The following is a 13,184-nucleotide window of genomic DNA, read 5'->3' on the forward strand; positions in this document are numbered from 1 at the left end:
AGAATTAAGATTTTTATATTTTAAAATTTGTTAAGATTAAGATTTTGAAATTTTAAAATTCGTTAAGATTAATATTATGATATTTTGAAATGTATTAGAATTAGGATTTTTATGAATAATATTTATTTTAATATTTTAAAATTTTTGTAGAATTAAATTTTTTTATAGATAATTATAGATTCTTTGTAGAAATTTTTGAATATCAAAGTTATTTAGCTTGTGTGTTGTGTGAGACTTTTTTGAATCAAACAAAATTTACAAAGAGTTTAAAGAATTATTTTGAATTTTGAATATTTTTTAATCTATTAATAAATTTTTGTCATGACACAAGACTTTTTATCTCTGTGACTGACAAGACTCCCAAAATCGCTTGTGAGTTGTGAGTCACCATCTTACGGTAGGCATTTGACTTATGCGGTGGGGGTAGGAGAGGGAAAAACACAAAAAATAAAACCAGAAACAAAATAAAGTGGTCGAATATTGTTAATTAAATTCGATCAAGTAAATCTACAGGTTGAAATTGAGGTTTATTATCTTATATATTACTAAAAAAAAAAAAAAAGGGGGGTACTGTTGAAATCAACTAGACTTTTTCAACCCTACCCGTGAGTTTGTGGGGGGTGGTGTTGTAATATGGGTTCGTTGTTCTTTAACAGCAGCTTTGTCTTTTTGTTAAAACTAAATGATGGGTTAAAATCATGATTCTAAAAGGTGTCGTGTTTGGAAGGCTCCATTATGCCCCCATCTGATTTGAATAAAATAAATGAATGAATGAATTTGCAGCCGACTGATTTTGATAATTAGAAAAGAAGATAGTGTGGGTGATTGGCTACGTAATGATAAGGAAAAAAAGGAATGGTCGAGTGGGTCCCACTCTTCCGCACTTAAAATTACAAGCATAAGGAAGCTAGTAATGGATGTGGATATATATTTATATACATACATATATATATAAAATTAAAGCCGTTATTTTTTTTTTTTTCTATGATTGTGTTAGTATGTCATGTGGACTCATCCCTCTTGACTGTCTGCCTGACATTCATTGGTCGTTCCTCTCTCTCTCTCTCTCTCTCTCTTTCTCTCGGAATTCATGTTTCATTGTCTGATGCCCTGTGGTTGAAATTAACACAGCCGTGAATTGAACTCCATTTGTTCCTTCCGGATAATGAGATGTATATAATAAATCTATTTAGATAGAATTTATCTCGATATAATTTTTTTTTATCATTTTAATTATTGATATTAGGATAATTATTTTATTTATTAATAATATTTTTTATAATCATAACTTTTATAAAAAATAAGGTTAGTAGAATAAGCAATACTTAATGGGTAGGAATACAAGGTAGTGTCTTGTCTATTTATGGAACCAATAACCATCATCAGACCACCCTAGATTTGTTTTTTTATTTTTATTTTTATTTATTGTGGAGTGGTATATGAAGTGGAAAGCAACCGCAAGTGCACTTATTCAGGTTAAGCTCGCTCTTTATGGGGCATACTGGCAGGCATGCTACTTGATGATGCAACTCTTGGTTTTGCAGCATGCAACGAAGGCAGCTCATTTATTAATGGCTCTTCTGCGCGCATGACAATTGACAAGCAGTATTTAATATATATTGTGATTAACTTTGTCAAAAATAATTAAATCGTAACATTTGGCTGAGACATATGTATAATATTGGTTCCATTGTATGGTAAATGGTCCTTATTCTATTGTTCTTTCTAATATATGTAATCGGTTGCCTTTCGAAAGTCTCGCTAACAAAGAAGATTTGTTAGAGAGTCATCAAGAATAAAGTACAAAAACACAAACTAACCACATGAAAAACACGAAAATCATAAAACCTCGTGTGTGTGTGTATATATATACATATATATTATCGAGTTATCAGAGTGTACATATCGAGCTTCTCTGCCCATACATTACAAAGTATCAAAAAGCCTATCACAAAAATAAAACTCAACTCCTTGCCCTCAAAACAAACCCTAAGGGGGCGTTTGATACGAGAGAAGTTTTTAAAATCACGGGATTCATGATTTTTGGGAATGCCATTGGAAATCTTTGATTTCCAGGATTTATGCAATTCTTGTTTAGTTAGTTTTAAACATTCTCAGAAATATTGAATATTCTTTTTTGAGAATTTTAAATTTTTATGTTTGGTTTAAATGTAACATTCTTGGGAATTCATGTTCTTCTTCCAAAATCACCTTTATTTAATTTTTTATTTAAAAATAATAAATTTCTTTTACTAGATAAAATATTGGGACCTACGACATCTTTAGAAAGTCAAAAAAATATCATTTTTTTACACATTATATATATATGCATGTGTATATATAATATATATACATAATATATATATTTATATGAATATCTACTTAAATATATATAATATTTTATAATAAATAATATAAATATATTATAATATATATTTTATATTTAATATATATAATCTATGTATATATATATTTAATATAAATATATTACATATATATAATATATTTGTATAGGGTTATAAAAAGGTAAGGGGCATTTTAGTCTTTTTCTTTATTAAAAACATTTTCAAGTCCATGGAAACCTTGAATTTTCAACCCCCCATGGAAATCTTTTTGTGGGAAAGTTACTTAAAAATCATTCTCGGGAATACTATTTTCCATGATTCTTTTTATAAAAAAATTATACTAAACATGGGAATACAGATTCCCAGAAAATTTAAAATTTCTCCTATACCAAATGCCCCCTAAGGATCTCTAGGTTGGAAAGACATCTACACACATATCTATCACATGACTCACTAGCGACTATACTCGTCATCTTCCTTAGCTTTTCCTTTATCTTTATTTGGAATGACGCATGAAACAATATGAGCCACAAAGCTCAACAAGTCTATGAATTAAGTACGAGTCATAATAAAAGACATCATACAACAACCACAAGTACATGAGATCATCTCACCAAAGAGGAGCAGTAATGGGTAACAACGTATACCAGATCCACCAAGGGTTTCCCTACCACAAGTAGTAACATCAATAATCACACTTCTTGCCATGTTGCATACCCTCTAATAGATGAATATGTGCCATATATAGTTATAAACTTGTATCTACCCACCACCTAGTTCATGTTAGACGACATTATGAGGCAAACCTTTATGGATAGAAACCAACCTTACCGACTAGGTAGGATTTTTTCTCGTTTTTATGCAGACACATTAATATACATAATACGTGGTTACACTACCATATAGGGTACACGAACTCATTGTTTTGAAAGTACGAGGGCACATCGCCTTATGTAATACACGAACTTATCACCAATGGACTCACTGCCATTATAGGAATACGCGAGCGCGCTGCCTTGGAAATATGCAGGCTGACCACCAACGAACTCACTGCCATTGTAGGATGATGGGTGTTTACATACCTACTCATAACAATAGGCACCAACATACATGCTTATGAATTTAATCTCATTATCTCCTTAGGGAACATTTTATGTAAACATTACTCTCTATTACACCTTCCTACAACCATAGCCCCTAACGATCCCCCTCATAGAGCATTGGTACAAGTGCACACATAGCGGAACAATCATTTTCCCACCCTCCTAAGATGATACGTACACAAGGTTAAGATTGATGGATGGGGCTTGTTAGAAGGTTGGATAACGTTTTGGGGGCATACTAGAAGCATAAAATGGAGAATCAAGCAACCATGGGGAACAGATTGTCGATAGATAGAAGAGAACTGTCGACTACCAGAAGCTATGTCACAATCTATCGATAGATGCACTCAATCTGTCGATCGTTTACCCTTTGCAAACACCAATCTATCAATAGATGCCTTGCATCTGTCGACTAACAGAAAGCCAACTCATAATCTGTCGACTGATGCAAGGGCATCTGTTGACCAATAGAATACTCTCTTGCCATCTGTTGACTGATTCGACCTTCTTAGTCGACAAACAACCTCTACAATCCTAAAATTACACTACGAAAGGCCAAAACTCATGCAAGCAATCACCAAACTCTTGTATGCAACTACACCTTAGCAATAAACACGCCATTCTTTTTAGATGATAGAGGATTAAGTCCTCAATTAGATGATAGACACGGTTTATTGGAAATACAAGAAAAGCGACACGAGCTACAAACAACTAGGTTATACAAAAACTCTTTTCCAACGAAGGGTTTTATGAAAACTTTACTCAAAAATGATTGACTCGAGAATCACGAAGGAAAAATGGACTCAAGGCTTACATCCACAAGGATTCACAAGAGAACTTGATAAAGGAAAAACAATAGAATAGGAACTTGCCTTAATAGTTGGGTGAATTTGAAGGAAAATGCAAGCCACCAACACTTGCAAATAGCTTCCTAGATTCAACAACCAATCTTTTCTTTGCATAAACAAGATGAAGTAGAAGAGTAGATGGAACAAAAAGAAAAGAAGAATCAAGAGAAGAAGAAAGAACAATGAAGAAGATTACACAAAACTTCTTTGGGAAATTCTATCAGCAACTCGCCGAATTACTCAATATAACCCGTTGTTTTATTTTCTGAACTACCCTCCATTAAAAAGCCTTTATTACCCTTATCTAACTACTTTCTCCCAACTACTTTCTTAACTCTTCGCAGCCCAATCTCCCATAACTTTCATTAAATTTTTACGAACGTTTCTGATTCTAAGCTTCGCAGCCCCATCTCCGATCACTTTCACTTAACATTTGTGAAGGTTTCTGATTCTAATCACTTATAGCGATTACCTTCTTCTTGTTTCTGTTAATTTTAACTTTTCTCTATGGATGATTATATCCAAAAATTGATGAAATGGAAAGAGTTTTATGGAAAAGATGATGAGCATCAGATCGTGCATAATGAGCAGGTGGACTATAATGAATCGCACCAGCAGCACGTCAATATTCTGGTAATGTATTTTAGATTGATGCATGCTATTAACTGATGCTGAGAATCACTACATGAATGACGACCCGACCTTCCGACACATTCCAGTCGGGCATACCCAGCTTCCCTGACTGGTCGGGGAAGTTGGGTATGCCCGACTGGAATGCATCGGGGAAGCTCGGGTTCCTCGAAGAGTTACAGTCGGGGAAGCTAGCCGAGCTTCCCCGACTCTTAGCCATTGGGAACCCTTGGGTTCCCCGACTGTTAACCGTGGGAGAAAGTTGGGGTTCCCGACTCGCTACAGTCGAGAACCCTCGAGTTCCCCGACTTGCATCGGTCGGGTTCCCGACTCACACCCGGTTCCCGACCGCTGTAGGGAACCCGAGGGTGATCCCTGATTTTTTTCGAATGGCCCGACCCGCGACTCCATTCTCCATTTTGTTATTTTTAATTCATATATTTTATTCATATTTTGGTTAAAGCACAACCCATTTTTAATTTATGTATCTTATTTTTGTTTTGATAATAGGGATTTGATCACCAAAATTTAGAGAATTTTGAGAATGAGAATAGCGTATCGTTTGATGCTAGTCAAACTTTTGTTATGAATGAGATTTTCAGTAATAGGGAAACACTGATTGAATGGGTTAAGACACTTGGAAAAGAAAATGGAATGGTTATTGTTATAAAGGGTTCTGAATCTGGGGGTATAGGAAGAAAACCTAGAGTTCGTCTTGCTTGTGAACGGAGTGGAAAGTATAAATCATCAAAAAAAGGAGATGAGACAATAGGAGAAACAAATCGTAGGACGATAGGTTCTAAAAAATGTGGTTGTTCATTTGAGTTACTTGGTGTTAAATTGTCAAATGAACACTGGATATTGAAAGTTGTATGTGGATTGCACAATCATTTACCAGCAGCTCAACTTGAGGGTCATTCATATGTTGGCCGACTTACAGAGAAAGAGAAACAAATTATGATAACAATGTCTAACAATCTTGTGAAGCGAAGAAATATTTTAATGACGTTAAAGGCAGAAGATAAAAAAAATGTGAGTACCATCAAAACTATATATAATGCACGGCAAAGATATAGAGTCATGGATAAAGGTGGTCGATCACAAATATAATAGTTGATGAAAAAATTGAAAGATTGTAATTATGTGAAGTGGCATAGATGTGATACATTATCAGATTATATCACAGACTTATTTTGGGCTCATCCGATGGCTATAGAGTTATTTAAAACATTTCCCCATGTGCTAATAATGGACTGTACATACAAAACTAATAGATATAAGTATCCACTGTTGGAGATCGTTGGAGTGACGTCAACTGAGCTAACTTTTTCTATTGCTTTCGCATTTATGGATCATGAATATGAGGATAATTACACATGGGCAATGGAGAAATTAAAGAGTCTAATAACTCACAATACATATCCAGGAGTAATTGTAACCGATAGAGAATTGGGATTAATGAATGCAATATAAAAAGTGTTTCCAACCACGAGCACCTTGTTGTGTAGGTGTCATATATCAAAAAATGTGCTCGCCAAATGTAAGAAATTATTTGATAGAAATGAGACATGGGAGAAATTTATGTTAAGTTAGAACTTGGTTGTTTTTGAGTCGACTGAGGATGAATATGAACATCGTCTGTATGAGTTAACACTTGAGTACTATGCATATGAGGGCGCACTTAATTATGTGAGAAAGACATAGTTGAATGATTATAAGGAAAAATTTGTTGCAGCATGGACAAATAGAATAATGCATTTTGGCAACATTACTACGAACAGGGCTGAGAGTGCACATGCAAAGTTGAAGAGACATCTTGGATCTTCTCAAGGTGACTTAGAGTCATCATGGACAATTATCAACAGTTTTATTGAGTTGCAACATGTAGAGATTAAGGGTCGTTTGAAAAAAGTTTAATGTTGGTGCAACATAACTTCAAGCTAGCAATTTTTAGAGAATTGCGAGGTGTTATATCAAGAAGTGCATTGAATATGGTACCAATGCAGTCGCAACTTGCTCATAAAATTGGGATAGACAAAGTTTCATGTGGATGTGTGATTAGAAGCACATATGATTTACCTTGTGCACATGAAATTGTAGAGTTCATGGTACAAGGATGGCCAATTCCTTTGTCAACTGTGCATCCTCATTGGACAAGGTTGCAGGTAGTGCAATCAGCTTATGATGGTGTGTCATCGCAGGTAACGATTGAGCCAGAAATAGAGAGTATATATAAAATATTTTATTCAGAACCGGAGCCAGTGAAGCAAGTATTAAAGCAAAAGTTGAGAGAAATAGTTAATCCAGACACAACTTCATTACAACCACCAACCATGAAAGTTAGGACAAAGGGTAAGCCAGCATCGAAGAATAAAATTCAGATTGATACATCCACCAAACGTGATCCTTCCTTATTTGAAATAGTTCAATCTAGTTAAGACAGTAGATCCCTAACAACATGGATATCCAAGAGAAACTCCAACCGAATCAAGGAGTATGATGATTGTTTCCCACCACAAATACAACCGTTTTTGCATAGTATTGTTAATGTAGAATCAAATGGACATTGTGGATTTCGCGTGATAGCAAGGGTACTTGGTATGAGTGAGCATAATTGGAGAGATATTCATTTTGGTCTGATAGGAGAGTTGCAATCTTTTCGTGCAATGTATACGCAATTATATGGATCAGAAATGCGTGTGGATGAGTTACTACATATATTGTATTGCTTTGATAACATTGCATCGTGCGAGCATTGGATGACTTTACCTGACATGGGCCATTTAGTTGCTTCAAAATACAATGTCGTATTGGTGCATTTGTCACGGATCCAGTGTCTTACATATCTTCCACTCAAATCGATCCCTCCTCTAGCAGTATAGCGCATGATGATTACTATTGGATTTCTGAATGATTGTCATTTTATGCAGGTATTCTTACTTATTTTGGTATTTATTTGTTTATATTGTGGATTTCATACGTTTGTTTTAATAATAATTTTTGTTGCATATGTCATTTATCAGGTATTCCTTAAGCCAAGGTCACCAATTCCTCCCGTCGTACTGAATTGGTATAGATTTCGATGTGATAATATACGTGATTGGGAAACGCCATACATATCCAGAATTCAAGCATTTTTATCTCTAGTAGGTCAAGATGTGGCAACACAAGAAGTTTTTGACTTATCTGACACATGATTCTTATTCTTAGATTGTGTTTCCAAATAAGGCTTAAGGCGATGATGATTTTTCGGGCAAGTTTAATTTTCATAGGCTTCAGCCCGTGATTGAAACATTAACTCATATCACCACTTATTGGCAGCCCAATTTGAAGTCCATAAACCTATTTACTATCTCTTTAGAGGAGAAATGGGCATAAGCCCATTTCCTCAAGAGATGGAGAAGCCCAGTCCATTACGTATGATAGCCATGCTTTCGGTCGAGAGAGGAGGACGATTGGGCGATTCAGGGCTGGGTTTCGTTGGGCTTAGTGGTCTTATTTTTTGAGTTACTTAAGTGGTGATTTGTGGTCCATATCTGAGCCTTTCTATACTTTATGTATATTTTGCATTTTATTTTGTGAATTATATTGCACTAATATCTTGTTTTATATATTTTCTATTCACAAACATATTTCACACAAGATATATTTGATTTAATTGACCCATAATTAAAGTTTATGATATAAAGGAGTGATATAAACAAGTTTATAATATCTTGTTTTATATATCACATATAAGTATTTAAAATAAGTTTTGTTAGTAACAATAAAATTACTTTTTAAGATAACACGGTTAGCTATTCGAGTTATGGAAATAATTTTTAAATAAACTAAGAAAATTAAATACAGACAGAAAAAGGTTGGCACCATTTATATCTTAGCGACATATCCGAACCTCATCAGAAGTAGTCAAATAGATAAGACTCTACTCACTATAGCAAATACAAATAGTCTCATATTACAAAAAAAATTAATCTTTATTAGTCATTTTTCTTGTCTCTTAAGGAGGGCCTGGGGTTGGATGATGTGGATCTGAACTCGTAGGTGGTGGATTTATAATTACTGCCGGAGGTGATGTAACCGCCGTTGGTGTTCGTACCATACTAGAAGGCATTTCGCGAAATACTGTATATGCATGAAACCCAGTAGAAGAAGACCCAGTAGAAATAGTCAAAATATCATATACCTAAAGACATGCACGTCTCCACGCATCTACATCTTGAGTGGATCCACCTAATATGACTTGCCTAAGAGGAGACAGTGATACCATGATACGCTACAAGACACAATTATTTTAAATATAAAAAATTAAATATAATATATTTAAAAAAATTACAATTACAAAATTAATCTTACCAGATCAGCAAGAGTCACTCTATCTTGATCACCTTTGTCAAACCCGGATCTATTTGTAGGATTTTGTATGACTCGATGCGTAATGCGATGATACCATGCCAAGTAGTCTTCACTGCACTCTCATGGCACTCGGGCAAGTCCACTCCGGCGGTGTGCTGGCAATAACTGAAAATCCCAGCGAGACCAACTATCATTGATAAAATCATAAATTACCTTATATGTTGCCGTAGCTCTACCTCGCTTGGCTTCAATAGGAGATAATGGAGGTGGAGGTATATTTTGCATATGCCCAAATTGTCGCAGAACCCTCTCCGGATGATATGGCTCAATCACGCCTCCACACTTAAGACATCCGGAGAAGAACACAATCTCATGTAGTGGGTGTTGTGCACGATGCCTCCTATATGGTGTCCATATGACCTGCACATGTTTCAGAATTTCAATGATGAGCAATATTAAGTTGCAAAATATAATGCGTGAACAGAATACCTGATCTTCAGTTAAGTCATCAAGTCGCTCTCGCAAAGATTGCAAAGAATCGTACTCACGAACAGGAAGCCAACGATGAGCCCTAGGCAACTCGTTAGTATACGATAAATTATGTTTACTTCTAGTCAATGAAAAATGTTCGTATATTCAAGCCTGTATACATTTAATGTAAATAATTGTTAAGATATATGGAAAGACATAGTAAAAATATGCACAAAATAATAAACAGAATAATAAAATTTAAATTATTACCTCAAGTAATGTTAAATATCCATAGATTCCTTTGACATCTTTTCTACTCGCGATACCCAGCTGCCTATATAAATATGCCAAACAAGTAGCCCCCCATGCATACGTACTAGATATACTCAAGTCTTCCAACAATGCAAGATGGGAAATCGAAATCATGCTACCACTCTTATCCACAAATAATGTACAACCTAATAAAAATAACAAATACGCCCTACTAGCATTGTACATCTCTTCATTTGGAGCTGAATTTGGTACGTTTATAAATGTTCTTCTCAGCTAATCTAATTTCACATACGGTCCCCGAGTCTCAACTATCTGACCTGCTGCTTCTACTACTGAGACCCCAAGTAAATGATGAAGTAAATTCTGAGCTTTATTACTTGTTAAATGAGGGACTGATACAGGGCTGCCAGCAACTAGTATCTTCAGAATAGTAGCAACGTCATCTAACGTAAGTGTCATCTCACCAAATGTTGGATGAAACGTGTTAGTCTCAAGTTGCCATCTCTCTGAAAAGGTTGACACAACTGTAGGATTCACAAATCGATACGTGAATTTTATCAAAGGTGCCAACTGAGATCTTACAACAATATCATAAATACGTTGCTGATTTGCCAATGGCCAATCATGAATTCTTTGTCCATGGCTATTGCATTTTAATACACCTCTTTCCTATTACATAAAAATAATAAAATAATTACTATCATTATAATAATTAGTTTAAATGTAAAATTATTTTCATAATCGCTTACCTCTCTAGCCCATATGCTAACAGCAACATGATTTTTAAAACTCTTTAAAATGGATGGATCTTCAAGGTCTCCCAAAAATAGTTCAGTAGTATCGTCCGGAGCACTAGTAGATGACTGCTCCGGAGCATTAGGAGATTATGAGTCCAAAGTACCTGGCTGCCAAAAAATGTGCGCCTCTGAGATAGATGTATCAGCTACAGAATGACCATCATGGCCCTTTACCCTCCTCCTCCTCCTCGTGGAAGCTGTCGAACACTGACGAGCTCCCTCTACTCCTCATCCTCTCGAGTACGTGCCATACGTATAAATGAATGTACCATATTAGTTATTTTTAAAATAATAATAATCTACTGCAAAATTAATTTAATTCATACAAGAATGTTATATTAAATGTCTAAATGCATGATGACAAATAAAATTGTTTATACTAAAATTAATAATAATTAGATTTATTAGAAAGGTGAATTGTAAAATTATAATTAATATAAAAAATAACATGTGAGATTAATATGAAATCAATGATATTTTAAAAAAAATTCAAATGGCACAAAATTAAAAAAATAAATAAATAGATTAATAAATATATTTATTAATTATACATTTATTAATAAATCTGGTTCCGATTTCTCCGACCTGGAATTGCGGGTTCGGACCCCCGCACCTCACGGTGCAGAGCCATCTCAATCCCCTTCACTGCGAGGTGCGGGGGTTTCAAAAACCTTCATCCCCCATCCTGGCAGTTACAATGGCAGCCATCGTTAGCCACGATGGTGCCGCCCACCATCGCGGCTGATGAAGACAGCCATGGTGGCTGCCAAGGTGGGGGAAGGGGGTTTTTGAAACCGCCGCACCTCGCGGTGCGGAGGTCCGCGGTTGACGATGGTGGTTGCCATCGTCGCTGCCAAGGTGGGGGAATGAGGTTTCTAAAACCCTCGCACCTTGTGGTGCGAAGGTCCGTGGTGATGATGGCGACCATGGTGGCTGCCATCGCCGCCGATGGTAAAGCCGCCATGTGCGATTATTGAAGAAATTAAACATTGAACAGAAAACATACCTGATTTCAATCCAATTTTTTCTTTCTCGCAAAACAATGGCCGAAGATTGCTAGGGTTTGTTTGAGAAATGTGAGAAATGGTGTGGCTGGTGTGGCTATGAGGGCATATTTGAAAATTTATGAGTTGTAAATAGTAATTCTTGTGGTTGTAAAGAGTAAAAATGAAATTCAGTTCAACGGGTTATATTGAGTAATTCGGTGGGTTCCCAATAGAATTTTCCAACTTCTTTAAATACTTCTCATTCTTCCCAATTTACCCTTTCATTTTCAAGAATTTACAAGATTGTCACTCCCTTTTTTTTTCTTCATTAAATTAAATAGTTTATACTCACACACACAACCAGCAGCCCCATTATTCCTCAAATCTCAAGACCCAATTTTGACTTTTTCATACCCTTTTCATTTGATTTTCTTCACAATTCCATTTCATTTGACTTAGAATATTCCACACACATTCAACACACATGGACCTGATTTAATTCCCATTTTTCACAACACTTAAAATATTTTAACCTTCTAAATCAATCACATCAAAGTGTAACACACACACCAACAAGGTGAACATACTGTAGACTCTAGTATCGAGTCCTTACAACCTAGCAACAATTCATCTTTTAATCATGAATTCGTTGGTCCACCAATCCTTCAACTCGCTTGTTGCGACCACAATGCTATCTATCTCTAGCCCAAGTTAGAAATGTTCATCCCATATTTGTTTTCACATCCACTTCAATCTCCTATCCCATTGTCTCGTAAAATATTCAATATTGTGTTGCAATTTAGCGGTAGGTTGTTAAGTTGATGGATTCAAAATTTTGTGTTCTAAGTCTTTGTGAGATCTCGTGTGATCCTTTCTTTCTCTTCTTCTTCTTTTTCTTCTTCTTATTATTATTTATTGAGTTTAAAGAATGTAAAAGATAATGGCACAATTACAAAAAAACCTAATAAAATATCCATAAAATCAAGGTTGTTAAAATCGGGATTTTAAGTGGGATCGAAAAAGTGTCCATAAAATCGGATCGTAAAATCGAATCGTAAAATCGTAAGATTTTAGAGATAATTAAAAATACCCTTCAATTTTTGTAAATATATGTTTATAATAACATAATTTTGCAGAAAATAAATTAATATCTTTTAATAACCTGATTATTCCTTATTATAGTTCAAAAGATGATACTTCCAAAATATAGTTCAAAAACTAGCAGGTTGGTATAGGCAATTTAGAGGCAAAATATAGGTAATTTAGAGGTAAAATATAGCTTAAAATTCTTTAGAGGATTCTTTCAACGTCTTCCATTAGATTTATGTTACATTTTTTTCTTGATTTAACATTGATTAAATCAAGTAAATCCCCA

The sequence above is a fragment of the Diospyros lotus genome, chromosome 12 (genome assembly GCF_014633365.1).
Source record: "Diospyros lotus cultivar Yz01 chromosome 12, ASM1463336v1, whole genome shotgun sequence".
Taxonomy (NCBI): Eukaryota; Viridiplantae; Streptophyta; class Magnoliopsida; order Ericales; family Ebenaceae; genus Diospyros; species Diospyros lotus.